The sequence below is a fragment of the Mugil cephalus genome, chromosome 2, assembly GCF_022458985.1.
Source record: "Mugil cephalus isolate CIBA_MC_2020 chromosome 2, CIBA_Mcephalus_1.1, whole genome shotgun sequence".
Lineage (NCBI taxonomy): Eukaryota > Metazoa > Chordata > Actinopteri > Mugiliformes > Mugilidae > Mugil > Mugil cephalus.
Genome location: NC_061771.1, coordinates 27,399,142 through 27,421,747, shown reverse-complemented (window position 1 = coordinate 27,421,747; position 22,606 = coordinate 27,399,142).

Sequence of the window (22,606 nt, the reverse complement as noted above, 5' to 3'; positions counted from 1 at the left end):
ATTCGTCCGTCTGACCATATGTCCACTGTAACTGACACATGTTTGGCACCAGTAAGAAGCAGTTTTAGCGTTAGCTAAATGTTTGCAAATTATTACACATTAAAAATGTATTAAAAAACGAAAAAAAGTTCCGCTAAGCCGAAGTACCTCCATCGCCACCGTATCATATCAAGCTAACTTTAGCTACTACTGACTAACATGATAATATTTGCTAGTTTACAAGTACTTACTGTGCAGAATGACTCTTCAGGTGACGCACAAAGTTTGACGTTGTCGTCTGGCTGTTCGATATCTTTGTGCCGCATGTCTTGCACTCCGCTGTCCGTCGTTTCGCTTCGTGGTGGTAATTAAGAAAACCATATTGGACGACCTTTGGTACCCCTCCGGCAGACATGGTGATATTGATCTGATATCAGAGGGAGTGTTTCTCCGATACACACGTAAGGTAGGCAGAGGGGGCATGACTGACTGACAGGGTATTGATCCGATCATGACCCCGCCATTTTCTGCCTGCGCTCATACCGGGTAATGTTTAATATTAATTTTATATTTCTATTAAAACTGAAAACACGAAATCAACAACAGTCAAGTCATTCAAGTCATCGTGTCTCAAGTCAAGTCAAGTCTTTAACTTCCAAGTCCAAGTCTAGTCTCAAGTCTTTCTTTCTTTTTCTTTTTTTTGTCAATTCAAGTCACGAGTCATCAAAACAGCGACTCGAGTCCAAGTCAGAATGACTCGAGTCCTCATCTCTGCTTGTTTAAAACTACAACACAGTAAGTTTTACAATATATAAACTAGAGTGAGCTCATAGATGCTTTTTAAATTGTTGGCCTTGTTCAGGGCTGGTGAAGCCCTGAGGAGACATTTCTGTCCAGGTATAGCATTAGCTTTAAGATGATGTGGATTGCAAATATCCAGCAGACAGCACGGCGCTGCAGAACCAAAACAAATCCGCTTTTCACGAAGCAAGCTGATCGCTAACTAAGTTAATCTACCAAAGCACCGGCTACATCTGCTGCTAGTTTTTGCTGCCTAGATAGATAGTTTTAGCTCCACGATAGTCGAAGGAAAAGACTTACCGCTACTGGAAGGACACGCCGTGCTGTAACTGTTACTGGAACATGAGATGCATTGATGAAAGTCTGAGTTTCAGTCAAAAATCGTTCTTCCAACGTTCAGAGACATACAGTCAGTCAGTGAGGGGCAGCACGGAGAGAACCTCAGACAGCGGCGCGGTCACGGTCCCACCAGAACACTGCTCAGAATGAAGCTTTTATTCTGGTAGTCTACTTCCGCTGAACGGCAGCGTCACTTAGCATATTTGCTAAATATTTAGTTTCTCCAAGCGATACATGTAACATTTATATTTACCTTTTGTATTTAAATTTAACAATTACCATTTAGATTTAACATTTAGATTTAGTATTTATATTTTACATTTACTAAATGTGATTTAAAAAAGTGTTTTGGAGCTAAATGTGGGAAAAATTGCGTGTTCATTTTAACACGCGCGGCTTTACAAACGGCACCCCATAGAGAAGAGGAATAGTTAAAACTGTATTTTTGTAAAAAAAAAAAAAAAATAAATAATAATAATAAAATAAAAATAAATGAAACAAGCCCCAACTTAACGGTGTTCTTAATGTTATAATGATAATAAATTATTACTATTACTTACTATTTTTTAAATAAATAAACAAACAAACAAACAAAACCCACAAATGACCGGTTTTCAATCTTTTTGCCTTTCTTAATCTTAACATTTATTGATGGTTTGAATACGGTATTGAAATCAAAAGCATTGAGTAGCTATTGTAACACTGATGAGGGATTTCTTCATACTAAGATTTGTGGATTAGGAGATTGGAGGTTCGACTACTGGAGCATCGTGGAATGTGAGAATGAGACTCGGGAGGCAAAGTTTAAATATAAAAGTAATGCCAGCTTTAGTTAGAAAAAAAATGAATTGATTAGAACAGAATAAACATATAAATAGATGAACGAATAGATAGATAAATAAATAAATATGTTAAAACAAGACAAACACAATTCTCTAACAAGCCAAAACAATTAAATAGATATATACAATAATATCAGTTGATTATCTAATTAAGATAAATATTCTAATTTGGGTGCACCCTATTAACCTGAATTCTATGTTTAAATTTCAAATTTCAGTTTCAATGTAACATTTTCGATAAACCAAAGAAAAAAAGAAAGAAACAAAATATCAATTAAAATACATCACAACACCATTCATTTTTAGGAGGATTATCCTACACGACCGCCATATCTTTCCAATCCCAGGAGAAGTTAAATGTCCAAGAAAAAGTCAAAAGATGGGTGCAGGTTCGGTGTTCCAGGGATTGAGAAAAAGTAAGTTTGGTGAATTGAGGGTAGGGAATTATGTGACAGAGCTGTGTGTGAGGGTGTCCCAGGTGTTGGGCCTACCACACCAGAGAGTGTACCTGGACCTGTCCAGTGACCACAGAATATCTAGGGTTCACTTCACTCTAGATCAAGTGGGTGGCTCGCCATCGCTTCACTTCACTTCACTTCACTGGAACAGGCAAAACAAAAATCCAAAAGAACAAAAACAAACAACACAAACAAGAAAAAAAAACTGATCTGTCAACAGACAGGGTCAGAGAAATATCATTGGTTACTTGGTACCATGGCAATATAACAATTTGCACTATAATACTGCACATCTTGTTTAAACTGCTTCGCGTAACTGATTTAAAGTCTACACTCTATAATACAATCATGAACCAATTCAATTGCAAAATAAAACAAAATAATGCATTAAGACCAATAATCATGCTCACCGATCTCTGTGTTCAGCGGGGCACAGGCACAAAACGGCTCTGGCACCCGGTGCCGCTGTCCTGCATCTGTAATTAGGCATCTGCTGAGGGAGGCGGGGATGATACCTAGATCAAGTAACGTTAAAGGTCGAATTTTTCTGTCAAGCATGTTAAACATTTAATGTCTGCTTTACAGCACCAACACTGTTAATGATTGTATGCTGTAGCATGAAATTTGTGGCCACGAGAGACATTGCTGTTATATTTTGACGGAGTTTTTCTCTGCTCCCGCGCTCTAGCGCTGACGTCATCCACTCGAGCAGGCGCAATACACACCCATTGTAAACCGGATTTGGAATAAAACTTGATAAGTTTTAAGCTTTAATAGTTTAAGAACGGTAAAAGATTTTGTAAAGTCGATAGTTTAATATCTTGCGTACAATTTGAAGTTTGTAGTAGTAGTTTTTAGTGAGTCTATTGAGAGATTTAAAGATTTCCAATGCATTGTAATGGGGGGAAATGTAGAAAAACTTTATAAATATAATATATTATTATATATAATTTGTAAAATATTAATAGAGCTTGGAAAAGTAATAGTCGGAATGTCCTGAATGAGCGAGCTGCATCTGGTGATATAATTTTTATTATTGTAAAACATAATTTGTGGGACTAGTTACGCAGCAAAGAACCTAGGTGTAATAATAATAATAATAATAATAATAATAATAATAATAATAATAATAATAATAATAATTTGAATAACCCTCTGGTCAGCCACACTAATTATGTTGGAATTATTGTACATAAGATATCCCATATTTACTCTCAGTGTTTATGTATCTATTAACCTCCTAGTATGCCAATGTGCAACAGTATATGTCTGTAGAGTTGCTTTGCAGGAAGGAGAAGTAGGAGGACGCGATTTCTGCTGTGTCATCCCAGAGCTATCAGTGACATGCAGGAAGTTCTTCCTCGCCGCAGAAATACGGCTGAAGACGGAGCATACCGTCCCGAGGACAAGGTCAAAGTGAGCAAACATGTACCAAGAAGATATTGCTTGTATCGTTTGAGAAGTTGCAGCTATGTGCTCCCCCTCCCCATTAGCGCTGCAACTTCTGTTGTAACCAGGAACCACCCTAAGAAAATAAAGAGAGCGGGTACGGCGAGGTACGCTAAAAAGTAACTCTTGTCTTTCTCTTCTTTGGGCAATGTTTATGAATGTTTTAGGTTGTTGAACCTGAGAAATTAATAAATGATCATTTTAAGAAATCATTTCATCTTTTTAGTGTATATTTTCAATTATAGTTGTGGATATAATTTACATAAATGTGTAATTGAAATACTGTATAGTTTTAATAGATCTGTATGATAAAACATATGGGTTCCAAAACTATGTACATGAATGGAAATGGTGTTCAATCATTCTTTTTTCTCCGTATTGTAAAACTGTTTATCATGTTTTTTAAGGTGGCCATGGGCTGGCAATGTAAGCTCTGCACATTTGAGGATCTTCAAAAGGGGAGCTTCTCAAGCATTATCGAGTCAAGCACGGTACCTTTGGTTGTGGCTTTTTTAGTACCCAGCATATTTTGTGGAAGGAAAAATCATGGTGACTGTAACGAAGCACATTTCGTTACCGGTTTATATTGCACATGTGGTAACGGTATTTATTTGCACAACTTTGCACAAGTGATAGTAATAATTGCACATTGCACTTGAGTCACGATAGCACTTTATTTACCATGGTTTGCACAATACATTTTGCACATTGCTTATTTGCACATCTTTACAGATATTTCACTTAATTCTTTCCTGGTCCCCACCACAAAGAGGAAGGTGAAAAGTTTTCTGGGCCTGGTGGGATGGTACAGGAAGTTTGTGCCTCACTTTGCAGACAGGTCGGTTGTGCTGAATGACCTGACGAAAGCCTCAGCACCCAGCAAAGTGTGTTGGACGGATGAGCGAGACAGGGCCTTCAAAGACCTCGAAGACGCCACTCTGCACTCACTCGGTTCTCCAGAGTCCGGATTTCGACAAGCCTTTCACTCTGCAGACGGATGCTTCTGGAGCGGGCCTGGGAGTGGTGCTGCTGCAGGAAGTGGAGGGAGAGAGGAGGCCTGTTGTGTTCCTGAGTTGGAAGCTGTTGGACAGGGAGACGATATACTCAACGGTGGAGAAGGAGTGCTTGGCAATGAAGTGGGCCATTGACACCCTCAGATATTATCCGCTGGGGAAATTTCTTCTTGGAGACAGACCATCAAGCGCTACAGTGGCTTCATTGCGTGAGGGATGCCAACATGGGCATTGCTGGATGGTACCTGGCCCTGCAGCCGTACGACTTCACTGTTCAGTACAGGTCAGGGAAGTCCAATATTGTTGCGAACTGTCTGTCCAGGATGTCTGAGGACTAAGGTACTGTTCTCCTTCAGGAGAATGGGGAGGAAATGTAAAGAAGCACATTTCGTTACCTGTTTATATTGCACATGTGGTAACGGTATTTATTTGCACAACTTTGCACAAGTGATAGTAATAATCGCACATTGCACTTGAGTCACGATAGCACTTTATTTACCATGGTTTGCATAATACATTTTGCACATTGCTTATTTGCACATCTTTACAGATATTTCACTTAATTTTATATATTAATATTTATTGAATATTTATAAGCTTTTAGGAAATCTCGTGACCACGGCTGATTGCGTGCCGTCGGGCAGGTGCAGGAGTGCGCAGTCGGCTCCGCCTGCGAAAGGAGAGGAAAAGTTAAGCTCCACCAAAGTTGTGCACATTATTGTAAAGGTACACCGTAAGCAGTGCAGAAGTGTTTGTGAATATGTATGTGCAATATCATCATGGTAAATGAGGAAGTTAGTGTTGTTTTGTAAATTAGGTTGTTTGTGTTTAGCACTTACCTGTCCAGTCATGATGACCAGAAAAGCAAAGAAAGATGGACAGGACGAACCGGATGATGGAACCTGTGCATCTGCTGGCCCAGAGTCAGGGGCGACAGCAGAAGAAAAGCTGGAGGAGCTAGCAGGTCTGTTGAAAGATCTGGTTCGGTCCCAGGCAGTAAAAGAGCAAAAGATGGAGAAAGAGTTTGCACGTCAAGAACAGCGATGGAGAAGTATGCAGTATCAGCTTTCTCAAATACAGCAGCAAGTAAATTTGATGAAAGAAGAAAACAGACATGAGTGTAAAAACCAAGCCACCAATGATAATGATGATGATGATGACGGTGATGATGAAGATCTAGGTGAGACGACCTGCCAAAATTTCGGGCCTGGGAGAGCAGCCCTTGCCCATGGGGAGCCTAAACTGCTTCCGTTGTCTGCAGAGGATGACATTGAACAATTCCTGACCACTTTTGAGAGAATGGCCCATGTTTGCCATTGGCACAAAGACCAATGGGCTTGTTCCCCTACTCATTGTCAAAGAGTGCCTATGTTTTGATGGACATTAAAGACTCTGAAAATTATGGTAAAGTTAAAGCTGCTATCTTGGAAAAATATGAGATTACTCCAAAAACCTACCGAAGACAATTCTGGTCCCTGAGGATTGAGTCAGGTGAGACTCCACGAGAGCTGTATGTTCGTTTGAAGGAGTTGTTCTCAAAATGGGTCAAGCCAGAGAAATCAACTGTGAAGGAAATATCAGAGACTATTGTCCTGGAACAGCTTCTGACGATGGTCCATCCAGAGCTAGAGGTGTGGATCAAAGAGCATGACACCAAGACAGCAGAGGATGCAGCTCAACTTGCAGAGGTCTTCATGTCTGCCAGAAGAGGGAGTCGGAGTGCCATATTCGGCTGGGAGAACTATCAAACCCATGCAAGTAAGTCCTATAGGGGTGAACAGGGGTCTGGTCAGCCACAAAGAAGGGTTTTCTCTAGTGGGAGGCAGTTTAATCCACATGCCCCAAGCAGTACAAAAACCTCCATCCAGATCTGTCAAACAGGAAGTCAGGTGTTACCACTGTAATGGTTTAGGTCACACCAAGCAGTTTTGCCCAACCATTAACCACACTCAACCAGCTCTCCTGTGTTCACTACCAAGCCCAACCAGAGTAGATACTGTGAGTAAGGCAGAACAGCAAGAGTATTGATTAATGGACAGCGTAAAATAGCATTACTGGATACAGCGTGCTACCAGACACTGGTTTTATCAAGTTTGGTTCCAAGAGAGAAGTGGAGTGATGACAGGTCAAGGATAGGCTGCATTCATGGAGATGAACATGTTTACCCCACAGCAGGAGGCCAGACTTTCCTGCTTTCTGTAGCTTTAGCACCAACACTGCCATTTCCAGTTGTTCTTGGTAACGACGTTGCCACTCCTCATGACCTGGTACAGCAGGCAGATCGTGAGGTTGACATGAGAGCTGATGAGGTTCAGAGTTCACAGGCAGAATCTGACATTTGTGGAGATGAGGCAAAGAGTGCAGAAGCAGGTCTCAGGCAGCTACCAAGTGATGTTTTGTTGAAACCAATCACATTGCCAGTCAAACCCTGTAATGTCACCAGAAGAGCGCAGAGTGCAAAGAGAGCCCTCAGGGAGTTGCCATTCTTTGGGGAAGACTGGGAGGCAGGCCTGGTAAAACCACCCAAATCAAAGGCACAAAGGAGAGAAAAGTTGCTCGGTGCTCCTAGGACAGAGAAAAAGCCCTCTAGTATGCCAGATTTTGACTTTCCTTCAAATTTAGGGAAGTTGCAAAAAGAGGACTCTACACTGAAGCAGTGGTTATAGAAAGTGACAGAAGTTGAAGGGGTTAAGCGAGGTAACTCAAGCTGTCTAGATGATGCCACTTACCTGATAAGAGAGGGCCTGTTGTATCAGCGGAATAAAGACTGAGGCTTTAGCACTTCCAGAACAGTATAGGCAAAAAGTCATGGAGCTTGGTCATTCCATCTCGTGGGCTGGTCACATGGCTTTTCAAAAGACTCTGCATAGGGTTGGAAGTCGATTTGTTTGACCAGGGATGTATACTCAAATCTCTCAGTTCTGCAGTTCTTGTGAAACATGCCAGCTCACCTCAGCTAAAGGAGTAGCACGTGCCCAGCTGCAATCTTTGTCAATCTAACACCCCTTTTGAGAGAATAGGCATGGACATTGTAGGGCCCCTAGAGAGAAGCTCCTCAGGTCACTGCTACATATTAGTGATTACTGAGTTTGCAACCCCATACCCTGAAGCTTTCCCTCTCAAGTCTGTCAAGGTCAGATGGGTAGCAAATTGTCTTGTACAGCTGTTTTCCAGGGTAGGCATACCTAAAGAGGTCCAGACAGACTGTGGGACAAACTTTTTGTCCAAACTACTGCAACAGGTTTATCAAGTGTTAGGAGTGAAGGGCATTAAGACCACCCCTTACCACCCCGAGACGGACGGTCTGGTGGAACGCTATAACCAGACACTGAAAACATGCTGCGCAAGTTCATTTCACACACGGCAGGCTTTTAAACTGTTGTATGGTTGCCAAGTGAGGGGGCCGTTGGATCTTCTGAAGGACTACTGTGAAAGAAGGTGACATATAGCGATTTTCTGCCTACTCAAAGGTACTCAAAGCGCTTTTACAGTCAGAGACACATCCACCCATTCGCTCACACAATTCACACACCAGTGCCAGTTGCACTGGAACTGAACTGGGGGTTCAGTGTCTTGCTCAAGGACACTTCGGCATATGGCACACTCCCCATAGCCATAGTCGCCCCTATGGCATATGTTGTCAAAATGAGAGATAAACTGGAGGAGATGACAGCACTCTTTCATGACAACATGAGGTCTGCTCAGCAAAGCCAGAAATCCTGGTATGATCAGAAGACCAGAGAGAGGGTCTTCAATCCAGGGCAAAAGGTGCTGTTATTGTTGCCAACAGGTGACAGCAAGTTGCTGACTAAATGGCATGGACCATATGAAGTCACCAAACAAGTGTATAAGGTCACTTATAAACTGCATATGCCAGAGAGACTGAAGAAATACCAGACTTTTCATGTCAATCTGCTCAAAGAGTTCCAGGTTCGGCCAGAGCCTGTGGTCCAGCATTTGTTTGTGCATGCTGTGCAGGACGAGGACGCGAAGGAGAAGTTTTTTCCGACGAGCACCGCTACAGCAGAACACGTGGAGGTTGATGTGTCACATCTGTCTCCCACTCAGCAGGCTGAGGTCAAGCCCCTACTTGACCCTGAGCTTTTCAGAGAGACACCAGGTTTCACCTCTTTGGTCCTACGCAAGATTTGGCTGAGGGACAATGTTCCAGTCCGGCAGAAGAGCTACAGGATCCCCGAGCGATTAATCCCTGTTCTACAGAAGGAGATCAAGCTGATGCTGGAGCTGGGGATAATCGAGGTCTCCTGCAGTGAGTGGTGTAGCCCTATTGTGCTTGTTCCAAAGAAAGATTGATCTTTCAGATTCTGCATTGATTTCAGATACCTGAATGCAGTATCCAACTTTGACCCCTACCCCATGCCCCGAATTGATGATCTGGTGGAGAAGGTGGGCAAAGCTCAATATATCACCACGCTCGACCTGAGCAGAGGCTAGGGAACTGATGGCTTTTAAGACTCCTTTTGGTATGTATCAGTTCAAAGTCATGCCATTTGGCCTCCAGGGGGCGCCAGCCACATTCCAAAGACTGATGGACCACGTCCAAGTTGGCTACAGCTACCTGCTTCCACACAACTGCCCCCCTCCCTTTCCGTTTACACTGCATCCCTGTTCCCCTGTCTGGAGATGGTACGTTATGACCAACACAAATGACATACTCAGGTTTGTCTCATGGAATGTGAGAGGAGTAGGGGGTGCCACCAAGTCTGGTAGAATCATGGTTCACTTACAACAGTTTAAAGGGGGCATATTTTTTTTATTCAGGAGACCCATCTGCGCAACATAGAGGTGTCACGACTCAAAAGAGGGTGGGTTGGTCACCTATTTCATTCCACATTTAATGAGAAGGCCAGGGGCACAGCTGTTCTGATTTGTAAAAACATCCAGTTTGAGCCCCACAAAACTGTGGCTGATCCCGCGGGCTGCTTTGTTATTGTCTCTGGCAACCTACAGGGCATTCCAATTGTTCTGGCCAATGTCTACGGACCTAACTGGGATGACAACGCATTCATAACCAAACTTTTTACATCCTTTCCAAGCATTGATAACTGTCACATTATCGTGGGAGATTTCAATTTGGTCCAAGACCCAGTACTCGACAGGTCCTCCAACAAGGTGTCCCCTCTAACCAAGTCTGCTAAGACGCTCAGCACTTTCGCTGAACAACTTGGGCTTTCGGACCCATGGCGGTGTAAATTTCCCACAACTAAACTTTTCTCTTTCTTCTCACATGTACATTGCACTAATGTCTATGAAGAACGCCTTAAGCTACAAACAGACTTCGAGTTGGCATCCACAAACAACGCAAAACTACAAATACTCAAATCCAGACAGCGCTTTTTTGAATCTGGCGACAAGGCTGGAAAGCTTCTAGCTCATCAGGTCAGGGCTGAAGCATCTTCGAGATTGATCTCAGCCATCAAATCCGACCAAGGCTTTGCTAAATTTTACACTGATCTTTATACTTCTGATCACCTCCCAGCTACACACGACACATTTAGCAATATTATCTTTCCCCAAATAGACATTGAAATGGCAAATGGCTTGGGAGGACTTATAACAACTGTTGAAGTTCAGGAAGCCATTAAATCACTACAGAGTTGTAAGTCACTGGGACCAGATGGCTTTACCACAGAATTATTAAACTTTCTCGGACCTCCTGGCTCCAGTCCTTAGAGACGTGTATAATGAGGCATTCCTAATTGGTCGGCTGCCAGACACCCTGTCGAAGGCCACTATCTCCCTAATTTAAAAAAAAGAGAAGGATCCTTTACTCTGCAAGAACTACAGACCGATCTTGCTTCTTAACATAGACCTTAAAATCCTCTCAAAAATCCTCGCTCTCCTTCTCCAGCGGGTGTTGCCCTTGGTTATCTCTCTGGACCAAACAGGTTTCATGCCAGACCGACAATCCTCTCACAACACCAGGAGACTACTTAATATAATGCACACATCGAGCTCTGAGACCCCTGAGATAGTAGTATCCCTCGACGCTGAAAAAGCATTCGACAGAGTAGAGTGGAAATATCTTTATGAGGTGATAGATAAATTTGACCTTAGCAATGATTTTATTCTCTGGGTTTAGCTTTTGTATTATTCCCCCATGGCCTCCGTCCAGACAAATGATACACTATCACCCCCCCCTCTCTCTCCAGAGAGGCACGAGACAGGGCTGCCCCTTGTCACCACTCTTATTCGCTATCGCTATAGAACCCCTGGCACTTTGGCTCACTCAGAGGGGGGTTTTGAGGGTATCACCCGATTGGACACAACACATAAGGTCTCAGTATATGCGGATGATTTGCTTCTGTACATCTCAAATCCTGCTACCTCTCTACCCGTGATTCTTAACATCCTACAACAGTTTGGTGCACATTCCGGCTACAAATTAAACTATCAAAAGAGCGAACTGTTCCCAATTAATTCACTGGCTAAGCGACTTCCGCGCTTTTTAACTCCATCTAAATGGACTGGGACCGGCTTTCGTTACTTAGGCATTCTCATTACAGATTCTATGTCCAATATGTTCAGTGCTAACTTTCTGACGTTAGTTGAGAGCACTGAGAGTGGCTTCGGCCGCTGGTCTGCTTTACCACTATCTCTCGCGTGTCGGATGAATCTGATTAAGATGGTTGTCATGCCAAAATTCCTCTATTATTGGGCTGCTAATGTGCAGAAAATCTTATATTGGATAGAGGATGCACAGGACTCCCTCCCTGCCTGGATGCAGTTAGAAAGGGCAGCCTCGCACCTCTCTTTACGCTCTGTCCTATGCTCCCAGCTTCCCCTTCCTGTAACCTTTCTGAGAGCAAACCCAGTTGTGTCCTCCTCACTGAAAATATGGAACCAACTCCGGAAGAATTTTGGCCTGCAGGGCACATCCATCCTCTTACCACTTTTTAAAAACCATGCCTTCAAACCCTCTAACATAGACCCAACATTTAAAACTTGGCACAGTAAAGGTATTGTCAGCATTAAGGATGGTATTTTTTCGTCTTATACAGAACTCTCGTCAAAATTTAATTTGCCAGGCTCCCACCTCTTTTGCTTCTTTCAAATTAGAGACTTTGTCAAAAAGCACTTTCCCCATTTCCCTAATCGTCCCCCCGAAACTTTGACGGACACCCTACTGGCTGTGGACCCCAAACGAAAGAAATGCATTTCAGTGTTGTATAATTTTCTTTGGTCGACTCCCTTTGATTCTCTCAAACTAACCAGACCGCATGGGAAAACGACCTGTCAATTGTGTTGACAGATCAACAATGGACCTCTGCTCTTAACTTAGTCCACACCTCTTCCATCTGTGAATTTTATTTTATTTTATTTATTGATTCATTTATTTTTATCTTTTTTCTATTATTCTGTGTGTGTTGTATGTTGTTTGTCCCAGTATGGTTTACACCTGAAGTGGGTGGGCTTATGGGTGGATGGGATTGGGTTTAGGGGTCTGACTGACATACTGTTGTGAATGTATTTTTCCCACATTGTATGACACCTAAAATCACTTTGTTGGAAAACCTCAGTAAAAACATTTGGGAAAAAAAAATAACATGCAGATTTTGCTTATTGTGCAGTGAATACCAGTAAAATTAACATTCAGTTATTGTTTATTGTACATTTAATACCAGTTAAATTTACAAGTTGTTCTGTAGAGTTGTTTACATTTGTACTGTATTTTGTACAGAATTACTCTGGTAACCACAGCTGCCATTTTTTTTTCTGTAAAAACAACAGTTTTTTTTTTTTTTACAGTGTAGCTGTTATTGTTGGGTACTGATTAATAAAAACCAGAAAACCCGGAAACCTGACCGTTGCCTAAACTTTTCTTGGACATCATCCAACCGCTCACGGGTCACCTAGTTAACAGTGACATTGAAACGTCATTGTTTGCCAGTGTTAGGTGATGAGACTCTTAAATGTCTAACACCTTCCTTCATGCACATACATTTGTTTCTGTCCCGGTGGATTCAGTTGCCTTGAAAGTTGTTGTAGAACACTGGAGTGAGCTTACACTGTCCTCAGGAATACCCAGCACTGTTACTGTTACATGAGACTGTGAAAGAGACATTTGGACTCATTGAGGATTTTACCCTGCATTACTTGGATGAGGACTTTGGTGATTACTTCACTCTCCATTCTACCAACCAGATTAAACACAGGGGGACAATCAAAGTTGTGATTATTCCATCTGTAGTTCTCACATTGACTGCTTTGACTGAAAACCAGACCATGTAATGAATGACAGTTCAAGCTCTGGTACTGATACAACAGACAGCCAGAGAGATAATGCATCAGTGTCTTCACAAGACACTATTATGCTATCCCCACGTGGAAGCCCTCAGACAACGTCATGGCCAAATAAAATCACCATTTCTCTGTGCAACAGAGGCAGCACTGTTGAATGCCAAAGATCCGATCTGAAACCTTGGAAAAATTTGCTGACTACATGTACGGCTACACACCCTACCCTACGGGCCTTCAGACCGGTGAGGTGGCAGAGGCTTTAGTCAGACAGCGTCCATGCCTGACAGAGCTCAGCAGTAGTAACGGCTGGCTTGGATGGATGTACAGTCTTAAATATAAGATGGGAAATTACAGGTTGAAGCTCCGAAACCTTGGACTTCCAGAGGGTGCCTGCAACTCCCTTAAGAATAAGCATCCAAATGACAGGTCTGCTGCAAAGAACATAAAGAAAGCACAGAAAGGAGAAGTGGTGTTTCTCCCACACTATCCTGCAGGAGACAGTAAGGAACAACAAGAGCTGGACTGAAACCAACTTATCGCCAAATCAAAGAAGAGAGACAGCATAGTCATCAAGGACTTGATGTGCAGAACCTCTGCGCATAGGAGACATGATGTTGTCAGCCTACAGATGAGCGTCAGTGACATCAAGGACAGATGGCCCGCCTTGTTCGATGTCTCGCAAGTGAGTAATTGGAATTGTTGTAACAGAGTGGTCAACACTTATTGTGGACTGAAAACCTGCATGTTTCACAGTTACACACTCACTGGCACTTCATTAGTTAGACCTGTGTCATCTAATGCAATCAGATACAACAGCTCTGCCACACATACATTTTCAATTTTGCTGACATTGTCAGAAAGGTGATAATTATATTGAGTGGTGTCCTTATACTTTTGTCCAATCCATATACGTTGAGGGGGACAAAATATTAGGATTTTGATGGAATATTCTTGCATCCTAATCATCAGTATGGGTTTAAGTTGTTGCTGAATGACAACAGACGAGTCACCAGTTCTTTTTTCTCTTTTCTCATCTCCCTGTCTTTCAGGTTAGCGCAGAGTTCCAGAGGATCACCACACTGAATCTTGAGCCAAAATTCATGGCAATGTTGGACTTCTACACACCTAAACTGCTGTCCTTGTTTCAAGCGAAGAAAGGTGCTGCAGGAAAGAGACAATGGGCACTAATGAGTGTTCTACTTCAGGTATTAAAATTTATCCTCCACTATTCAATTTATAGCTTACCTGCAATAATCATAACTCCACTGGTCGCATTCACATTTCTCTCCTTTAAGTTAATTACCATCACTAATTACATGTTCATAACCTCATCAGACAACTTACCTTTATCCCCTCTGACTCTCCATCGTTCCTCCTCCTCTGCTTTTTCTTTCTTAGTTCTCTGTCCCTCAATCTCTCACATCCTGTTTTATTCTTACATCACTACAATCCAGCTCCAGTTAAATGTTTCTAATGTAAATTCTATTGAAAGGTTTGACATTAAAGTTTTTCCAAAGAATCAAACCTCTGCTCGAATGTGTAGTATTGTATTTTATTAGTTATTGAAAGACTTCCTGTTCTACAGAGTGGAATCCCCATTCAACAGACACGTGAGGTTGTCATCCGATGTTTCATCAGCCATCTGGGAGAAGACGCCAGTGCCTTGTTCAAGGACTTTGAGGTTAGTATAATACTGTAGTCGTCATGATTTTTAACAAGGTAATCATGGGTGACCATAGAGTTGCTGCAGTATAGTTTGTTTTTTCCATACCGCATTTTTATGCTCAAGTAGCATAAAAAGCAGCTGTGGACATCAGCTACTGTAAGAACCACCCACATAATTTATAGATCGATGCTGATTAATTTCATGGTCTGTCCTGCTTTAAATACATTGAATGTTATTTTCTGGTTCAATTATGTTCAATTATGAGAAAAATACATTATATGGAAGCATTAATTAGTTTTTTTTTTTGCATCTCATAGGACAACTGTAACAAGAAATAAAAGTTACTTGATGAAATAAACAAATAAATAAGAAAGTTTACACTCAAAAAATGTGCAGCATATAAGACCCTCCAAACCGCGTCACTGACAGAGCGTCATGTTTCCATGACGACCGACCGGAACAAGAGGAGGAGTATGTCATGTTTACATTTACTCCCGATTGCAAAAACGAGCATCTAAAGTAACACTAAACTTTAACATCATGACACACGTGCACAGTATACCGCTTATTTGTAGCACTGCTAATTTTGTTTAATAAATGAGCTCCAGTCCGACTGTAGCCGCACTGACGGAGCCAACAGAGCTAACAGTGCTAACGGAGCTAATGATACCATAATTATACTACTGCAGTCACGCCATCTGCGCTTCGGCGAGGCACGGTCGCGCTATCTACACTTGAAAATCGAGTGCCCGTCTACATCGCATCGGACGGTAAAGCGTTTGAGCGGCTTTATGGTGCATTCAAGTGCATCCCGCAAACTCGGAAGTCTATATTTTTCTTCTTATTTTCATTTGTTGAAATACATATATCAGTCATTACTTTGTTGTTATTTTACTACATTCTATTTAATGATTAAAACTAAGTGATAGAACATAATTATTGAAGCATATTCAGAATCCAACTAATTTCTGCATAGTCAGATTTGAAAACTTAATTAAGAAAAGAATCAAATTGTTTTCCGCATACTCTACAGCTACCACTGTGGTGATTTTCAATTTATTTCACTGCATCACTTTCTGAAAATGTGATGTTGAATTCTTATCCAATGAATGATGTATATGGGCAGATTAAAAAAATAATTAAAAAAACAAAACAAATTGTTTTCTGCAAACTCCACCAGATTCTGGTTCTACACATCCCCAGCTACCACTGTGGTGATTTTCAACTTAATTCACTGCATCATTTTCAAGTAAACTTTTGTTGAAAGTATGCTCCATGAATGATGTATATGGGCAGATTAAAAAAATAATTAAAAAAACAAAACAAATTGTTCTCAAATCCACAGATTGGGTTTACACATCCCGTACACTGTGGATTCAACTATCACTGCATCATTCAAGTAACTTTTGTTAAAGATGCTCATAGATTAATGAGCAGTTAAACTATTAAAACGAATCATGTTTCTGCAACCCACATCTTCTCTACACGTCCCCAGCTACCACTGTAGAGATTTTCAACATATTTCACTGCATCATTTTCAGATAAACTCGTGTTGAAATCATACCCAATGAATGATGTATATGGGCAGATTAAAAAAATTATTAAAAAAACCAAAACAAATTGTTTTCTGCAAACTCCACCAGATTCTTGTTCTACATGCAACCAGCTACCACTGTAGTGATTTTCAACTTATTTCACTGTATCACTTTCTGATAATGTGATGTTGAATTCATATCCAATGAGTGATGTATATGGGCAGATTAAAAAAATATTTTAAAAAAATAAACTAATTGTTTTCTGCAAAGTCAACTAGATTCGTGTTCTACATGTCCCCAGCTACCACTGTGGTGATTTTCAACTTAATTCACTGCATCATTTTCAAATAAACTTGTGTTGAAACAGGCTCCATGAATGATGTATATGGGCAGATTAAAAAAATAATTAAAAAAATAATCAAATTGTTTTCTGTGTAGATGTGTAGAACCAGAATCTGGTGGAGTTTGCAGAAACCAATTTGTTTTGTTTTTTTAATTATTTTTTTAATCTGCCCATATACATCATTCATTGGATAAGAATTCAACATCACATTTTCAGAAAGTGATGCAGTGAAATAAATTGAAAATCACCACAGTGGTAGCTGTAGAGTATGCGGAAAACAATTTGATTCTTTTCTTAATTAAGTTTTCAAATCTGACTATGCAGAAATTAGTTGGATTCTGAATATGCTTCAATAATTATGTTCTGTCACTTAGTTTTAATCATTAAATAGAATGTAGTAAAATAACAACAAAGTAATGACTGATATATGTATTTCAACAAATGAAAATAAGAAGAAAAATATAGACTTCCGAGTTTACGGGATGCACTTGAATGCACCATAAAAACCGCTCAAACGCTTTACCGTCCGATACGATGTAGACGGGCACTCGATTTTCAAGTGTAGATAGCGCGACCGTGCCTCGCCGAAGCGCAGATGGCGTGACTGCAGTATTATACTGGTATTGGAATCGGAAAAACAACTATATCTTGATGACTGCTAAAATTTAACTTGGTAACGCGCTGGTAACTGCTCATATTAGGATGTGCACCCATATGTTTATCAATGGTTAAGTTACTGGTATATTTAAACGAGTCCTTTCCAAATAGTTTATTAAAGATTTATGCATTGAAAGACCTCTCTTTAACCGTGAGAGGGATGCTTCTCCGGATCACATTGTTAAAAGGCCAATAAAAAAAATAATAATACTAAAAACTATACTATAACGTTATAATAAAGTATAGCCTAATCTACACGCGTGAACCCCGACGTTTGGTATTAAAATGAGCAAAATACTCACCTTGAGAGTAAAAAGTCTCGAAGAGATGTTGGCAGCACATGGACACAGTGTGTCTGTGACGGAACCCCTGCAGATATGCGTTGGAGACCCCCAGTTCTTGTTCTCTAGTTTCATAGATCTTGCCCTGACCTCAAATGCAGTTTTGAGGTTTGCTAACTCAAGTTATTAAGTGAAACCAACTTTAGCCACAAAACTTGGAAAAGATAGTTGGAATACATATATTGATTAATTTACAACACAACTCAAACTTTTTGGCTTAGTTAGCTGAAAAAGTATGGTTAGGCCAAGAACTTTAAGGTTTCATTTTTAGAGTGTATAAACACGTAACACGTGCTGAACATCAGCAGATAATTAAAAATGTCAATGATAAACTCATACCCAATAAACTCAGAGACACCATGTGGTTGATGTCAGTTCATAGACTCCAAGTTAGAGCTATAGTCCAGTGGAGCTGTTATGTCACAACTAAAAAAAAGTCCAACGTCCAACTGTGACGAGGATGAAACTCTGCAACATCTACTAATAGATTGTTACAGAACAAAAGAAATCAGGGACAAAATGAAAACTGTAGGTTTTAATGAGAAATGTGTCATGTGTGGACTTTTTAAAGAAAACTTTATTGATTCAAAGAGACGCCAGTTCTGGCTGGTGAAGTGCATCATCATCTTGTGAAAGAGGATATTTTCCTCTCCTTCAGCCCAGGATCTTTATACCGTTTGGAAAGGGTAGTTCACCTACGCACAAATCACGCGCCAATTTCTCATGTTTTGGATATTTATTTGGTACACAGAGAATAGATATTGATTTCAGCGCTGAGGCTTTGGTCAGTTCACCTTAGGGGTAAAAAGAACCAAAAGCCCCACTTCACGTACAGTGACCTTATTCTACCTAGACCCCGTCTGTAAGACAATGAGGAGGAGTACTGCCTCTCATGTGTCAGTGAGTTTCTATCTGTAGCCGGTTAGCTTTATCTGGTCTCCAGCAAGTGAGATATCAGGGTGTAATGTGTCCTAGTCTGTGAGCAAGCTGTAGCGAAGCGAAAGACAACGATTGATATGGTGAGATAGCGTAAGTAACATTCTACTTGATTCTTCCCAAGGTAATACATAGGCTGAAGGCCTTATTAACCCCTTTAAACCCAACAATCTGCCACTTATGGAAGACAAGAGCAAAAACTGTCATAGAACAGAAGATGATCAACAGCGACGTGGTCTTCAGGAACATTTCGGTTTATCTCAAGAGGAGGAAGACGATAGACCCTAAGACCAACAACCCTTTGTCCTGGGACCTTTTAAATATATGAAGGAAATGTACTCATTGATATAATGTTTAGTATTGTTTGTGTTTGTTACATTATTTTAACTCTTTCATTTCTCTTGTGCACGTGTATGAATGTATGGAACTTAACTATGTGTTTTTATTTTATATCCACGGTGTTTATGTGTAAATATGTATGTTGGTGTTGAAATGTGTCCTTTGTTGAGGGTTTGTCTCCTTTTTTTTCTTTTTTTGTGTAACATTCTATAATGTAATTATGTTGGCAAAATCTCAATAAAGTTTGTTTTAAGGTGTCAGTTGGTACCGTCATCATGAAGCCACTGAATGAAATAACACGAGATTAGCGAGTTTGTGTTGACATTTCGTTAGCACAGATGGAGGATTAAGAGTACTTAGTAAAAATAAAAATAAATAAATAAGTTATTTAAGTCAAGTCAAGAGTACAATACATGTGTGTGTGTGTGAGTAAGGGCGTGTGTTGTGTTCAAAGTGTCAGATTGCTAGATAACAAGTTCCCGTAAGCCTGTTAAAGAGATACTTGATGCTGCAATAGCTCATTCCATCACATGAAATAGTGACATAAATGCATTTTTATGCCCCCACAGATAGTAAACCTGTGAAGCCAACAGATATCAAACCTATAAACCAAACTTGTTGTTTGTTTTATGGGTGGAGACAGCCAGGCTGTTACGGTTACAAATGCGGAAACACAAAATCAGTGGCACACTCTTTGCTTATTTATTTGATTTACTTTACGATGCAATATTGTATAATACTTTATGGTGCTTTATTACACAGTTCTGAACCACCTCTGCTCACCTCTTTTGCGCAGGTATACATGTTACACATATTTCCAGTCTTCCTTTTGTTTTTGCACTGTTAATTTTGTTGATTTTGTTGGTGTTTTATGTTGACGTCTGTGTATGTTACTGTACAAGCTACTGGACACTCGAATTTCCCCCAGGGGATGAATAAAGTATTTTTCTATTCTATTCTATTCTATTTTGTCTTTAACTGTCTATTTTACTTTTGTGGTGCGATTGTCTTACACCTATTTTTCTTTTCACTTATGGTTCTCAAGAGTGTTTTTTATGTGCAACTGAGCTACTGTGGCCAAGCAGTTTCCCTTGTGGATCAGTAAAGTCTATCTAAGTCTAAGTGTAGTATTAATATTAATATTATAGATATATACCGTATATGTTTAAATAAATCCCTTATATTGAGGGATAAATTCACATTAGGGGGCACTGTGGAGTAGTAGCTGTGGGTCGCCTCCCGTCCTGTCCTTGGCTGTGGTGCCCTGAGCACTTAACCCCCACCTACCACAGACTCCAACTGTGATGGGTCAAAATGCAGAGATGGAATTTCACCATGAGGATCAATAAGGGAACTTTTTTTTCTTTCTCCTGGATTTGGAAACGGATCATTCTTTGGTTTATAAAGAAATGAAAATCAGATTTGGTGCTGATGATCTTTGGTTCAATGCACCACCAGTAAAAACTTGGAGGACTTTATAACACCCGGTGGATTTTATAACACCCAGAGGATTTTATAACACCTGGGCGACTATATAACACCTGTCATAAAATAAGATTGCTGAGATGGAGGGCGAGGTGAGCTGCAGATGCTTCATTACGGCTGTGATTCAGGTGATCGATTCAGTGTCTCTTTTTGAGGTTTGGGGGAGACACGACTGAGCCGAAATGGACACAAGCCGTTGGATTCGGATTGCTCTCGCCTTCATTGTCTCCGTCTGTGTGTGTGTCAGCGATGGACGTGTAATTGGTAAGTTCAGCCAGGGGATTAGAAATGGACAAATGTGGCACTGGGTTTAATGTAAAAAAAAAAAAAATAATAATAATAATAATAATAATAGTACAAATGAACTTTTTTGTGCGTGTAGGTCCAGATCTGTTATTTCAATTATATTATCAGGTCAAATTAAAGATCAATGACCCGTGTTGATATTCTGTTTGTAGATCAGGCAGTGTGTACTGTAACACAGCCAGCTTTTCAGTTTCATGTTTGTGCAGTTTCTACAGAAGAGTATTAAGGTCACCCATGAGAAAAATTAAATAAATTAATAAAATAGAGAAGTTTTTTTTCATCATACACTTTGAGAAAAAAAAAACATTTCACTCTGGACACATAATAATCACACAATACTGAAAGAGTTAAGGTATTAGAGTATATTGTAAATACAATAGAAGACCACTGGACCTCAACACCAGGAGTGTGGCAAGGTGGATCTCAAAAGTATATGAGGGAAACGTTTGTCTCTTTTAGTGTTAACAAATTCAGAGTTTATCATGCGACTGTCTGGCTTCCCCAAGTTAAGTTAATACACATGACCGTAGGTAAGTGTTCATGAAGTTGACCATAACTGTAAGGTCCGTGTATGTTTTGGTCATTGGATTTTCCGTTCAGAAGAGGATGTTAAAAAAAAATGAAAAATGAGTGGTTATTTGATTTTCATTTCAAAATTCAAAAATTAAAATTACCTGCATTTTTCGTTACCAGGGTGTAGAGGGATGACCAAACCTTTAAAAACAGTTGATTTACATTTTCTTTTTCTAAAAACAAGAAATAAAATCGTTAGAAGACAGAAACAACAGCAACAACAACAAAATAAAAAAAAAACACCTGTCTTTTCATTTTGTCCGACCGGAAGTTGCCGTTTCCAAAGTAAGAGCAAGTATAACGATAAGGACCGTGCTGTGTTTGGGCAATAAAGAATTTCGGTGCAGAGTGTGTCTCAGGGAAGATGACATGGTTGCAGAAAAACCAAGTGCATATTTCAGGTAAAATGTGAAGTAATACAAATACTATTTTAGTACAATAACTTTATTGATCCCACACATCAGTAATTCTATCTATGCTGAACACATTCTTTATTGTACAACATTGTTGCATACAATGTGCTGTTAATTAGTCCACATAAAGTCTTAATTTGAACTTTGAAAACATAAATAAATAAATTGAGAACAAAAAACAACAAAAACACTTGTAAACATATGTCTGCTTATTCAAGAATACAGAAAACAAGAAAGTGCAAAACATAACTCCTTCCCTCAACAGTCCTGGGTTTATCAGAAACTGTTGTGTTTCTCTTGTCTGTGGAGTAGACCAGATTCAAACAGTCAACACATTTCCCTCACTTCTTTTTATCAAGTGTATTTCTTGTTACTCCCTTTTGAGGACGCGGTTGAGTCCCAGGTGCAACGGACGTTTTTAAAAGGCGCATATTCTTTTTTGAGCAGCGTCTGTCTCTAGGCAACCGTGACAGCGCAACTATACGTTATATTTTGATTATTAGATATAATACCATGAGCAGACGATGGAAATGATATTAATTAGTTAGATTTCCCACGTTACTGAAAAAAAATAATACAGTTAGTAACGCCGTTTATTTTAACGCGGACCCTGTACATCCCTAACTAAACCACATTCCTGTAACAACTTTCACACAGAAATAGGAAAAGGCCTCTTTCTATGACATCAAACAGACAGATTGTGTTGCCTCTTACATCACTAAGGCACCTGTGTCCAGTACATAATCAGAAGCAATTACCCATCTATGTTGTTACAACTGAGTAAACAGTGAAAAGGAGTAAACCATTTTGAAATAATTATCTACTAGTGACTTCACTTTAGAAGAGGATTCAAATCCCAAATGAAATTA